The sequence below is a fragment of the Phaseolus vulgaris genome, chromosome 11 (assembly GCF_000499845.2).
Source record: "Phaseolus vulgaris cultivar G19833 chromosome 11, P. vulgaris v2.0, whole genome shotgun sequence".
In the NCBI taxonomy this organism is placed as follows: domain Eukaryota; kingdom Viridiplantae; phylum Streptophyta; class Magnoliopsida; order Fabales; family Fabaceae; genus Phaseolus; species Phaseolus vulgaris.
The window spans coordinates 42,844,482-42,848,024 of NC_023749.2; positions in this window are offsets into that span (position 1 = coordinate 42,844,482).

A 3,543-nucleotide genomic window follows, 5' to 3' on the forward strand; every position below is an offset into this window, starting at 1 on the left:
TTTGATAGTGCTGATAGTGTTAAAAAAATTTTGTTGACAATATGCCATTTCAAAGGGTTTTAGCATCAAAACATGAAGTTCTAAGAAAGGACCGGACAAAGAGCTAAAGTACTTCATGTTGGTGTGTGCAAGAGCCGGAAAATATGTCTCGCCTATTCTGACCGAAGTTAATACCCAACCAACTCAAACAATTGAATGTCCAGCTCGAATAACTGTTGGGATAAAAAATGGAAAGTGGTATATTATATCTGTGCACCAAGAACATTCACATGACCTCAGCCCAACAAAGTCACGGTTGTTTTGGGGTAATAGAATAATTAGTTTACACACAAAGAGGGCGCTTGATATGAATGACGATGTTGGGGTACAAATTAATAAGAGTTTTCAATAATTTGTTTTAGCAGCTGGTGGTTATGATAATCTAGAATTTGTTGAACGAGATGTGTGAAACTATGTCAGGAAACAAAGGAGGGTTTTGTGAAAGGAAGGAGATGGGATATCACTGTTAACTCATTTCTCTCGTATGAGGGAGCTTAATCAACACTTTTTCTTCGACATTGATTTCAACATTGATAACCGCTTTCGTCATATTTTTTGGGCAGATGCACGTAGTCGTGCTGCAACATGGGAAAGCTTTGGGGATGTTCTATGTTTTGATACTACGTATTTGCTAATAAATATGACATGCCATTTGCACCATTTGTTGGTGTTAATCATCATGACCAACCTTTTTTTATGGGTATATCAATTCAATGACCTCACTCCAACAATTTGTACATCAATGTGACAATGCACTACAAAAAAAAAAGCACAATTAGAATGTGAATCAGACTTTGCTTTGTTGAACACCATTATTCCTTGCACATCCCAGTCTAGCATCGAAAGACAATTCCAAATGGAGTACACACATGCAAAATTCAGTGAAGTGCAAGAAGAATTTAGATTGAAAATGAATTGTGTTGCTCATAATGTGTTTGTTGAGGGACAAAGTTGTCGGTTCAATGTTGTTGAAGATTCCTTCTGTAATGAAAAAACTAAACACATGAACTTTGACGTATGTTTTAACCGGGATAACCTTCATATTTCCTGCGCATGCTTGTTATTTGAGTTTAGGGGAATATTGTGTCGACACTGCTTGGTTGTTCTAGCACAAGAAAAAGTGGCACAAGTACCAATGAAATATGTGTTGACCAGATGGAGTAAAAATCTTCGCCGAAAACACACATACATAAGAGCTTCATATGGGATGAAGGACAATGATCCACAAATTGATAGATATGACAGGTTGTGTGATAAGTGTCTAATTTCAGTAATATTTCATATTAAAATATAGACACTTATGAGGATTTATTGCTAATTTACATATAAAATAATCCCTAATTTATGAATTTATATCTTTTTACATTTTTTATGATCTTTATTTGAATAAGAGTATTTTATTCCCAAATTTGGTGTTAATTGCAGATTTTTAGGCACGATTGAAGATTTAGAGTAAAGGAGAATAATTTGAGCTAAAAAGAGGAAGCTGGAAGGTCCTAGAATGGAAAAACATGCAAAGAAAGATTGGGCCTTTTTTATGTTTTATCACTTAGCCCATTAACGCGACACAGCAAGCCACCTAACCCTAGAAAAGTAGAATAAATAGGGGGCTAGAGGTTCAACCCTAGTGTGCCAGATTGAGAGGAAAACACCATAGAGAGAATTGTAACCCAATTGGGAGAATGAAAGGTGCTAGAAGTATGCGTGACTAATTCTACCCTTTTGGATTGGGAGTAATCTGCTCAAACTCTTATGTATTGAGGTGATATCTTATATATTAATATTCAGTTCTTGATTGATTATTGGTATTGTTGTTTTACTTTTAACTATCCGTAACAAATTGAGAATCTTAAATCTGATCGAGAGGTATTTTTAGGGTTTAGATCTAAACATCAATACTTAACATATTTGAATGTTAGAGATAGACTTGAAATGTTAATTATTACTTGTGAGATAGACTTGTGGGATCGATATCCGTCCTTAAGGACAATTATTACTTCTGACAAACGCGGTGCACTTACCGTAAAATGTCATCATTGTGCAAGAAATTTTATGATATAATTGAACTTGCAAGTGCCTCAACAAGTGCAACAGAACAATTACATAAGCGTCTTGATGATTTTGTGGCCAAACACAATGATAATCACCAAACTTTCAATGGTTTTTAATGATGGACAATGATAATAAAAGTCTAACATTATCCTTTATAATACAAAAGTTACAATGGTTTTTTTGGACTTCAATAAATGGAAGCTCTTCCATGTAGAAAAGGTTAAGAAAGAACAAGTTAAAAGACGACAATTGCTTTTATAAATGGAATGCATGAAACTTTTTGTCAGAAGGGGAGGATGATGTAGGTGGAACTGGAAGAGGAATAGGGTTTAGAGAGAGGGGTGGGCTTGGCCGAGGCAGGGGCAGAGGCCGAGGCACAAGAAGAGGAACAAAGGGATGAATATGGATGAAAGGCTTGGTTGAATCATGGATGCAGATGCTTAAGATGATATAGGGCCATATGTTGGAGATGATGCAGATGGTGAGTATATCTAATGTCTAAATCTTGTTGTGTTGAGGATTTTGTTTTCCTGAGTCTGGCATTAATTTCCTTGTCCTGAGATTGATTTATAATCCTTCTATCTCTGTTATCCACATCTGACTGCAGATTCTTCATTAAAATTACAAGCATATAATTGTGTGCTAACAATTTTCTTCGCATAAGAGATTGATTATAACTGAAAAGTTAGGACTTTGGAGCTTGCTCGATGAATTATTTGAAAATTCCCTGGATTATTCTTTTGCAGTGCTCTAAAAGTTCATCTAGTTTTGATTTTATTTGTTATTTCAGCGGGCTTCATATATAAAATGGTATGTTTGTAACTTCTATTTTTGTTATTCGTGTGGCTGAGTTTCTATGGTGTGGTTGCTGCAGTCACCTCTTCGGAAGAAATAAACAATTTACTAACTTAAAGAAATTATGTACAGCAGAAGAAAGTATTAACTAAATGATGGACAATGAGATATTTAGTGGTTGGTTAGGGTTACTGCTTAGCTAGTTATATCTTCAATTTAAAGTAGTTTTCTTATGTTGAAACGAACTACAATGGAACTCGGAAGGTTAAAAATGTTATATTCTAAAGTTTTAGGATTTAATTAGTTAGGATTTTATCATTTATTTAATTAGTTAGGATTTTATCATTTATCTTTATCATTTGTAATCTCTTTAGTACTCTATAAATAGAGTATTGAACTATTATTTGAGATATGAATAATATATGTAGTTTGTTTCCTTTTCTCAATTCTCTATCATTGTTCTTGTTCTTGGTATAATCGGAAGCCACCTAAAGGTTCCCTTTGTCCAAAGCCTAAACGTTCTTCGAAATCTCTTACGAGATGACCTAAACACTTCTACACACAATCGTTCATATCAATTGGTATCAGCTAGGACCTTCCAGTACTTCAATGGCAGATTCAACACGCTCCGCTCAAGCTACTAAAGAGATGGAAGAT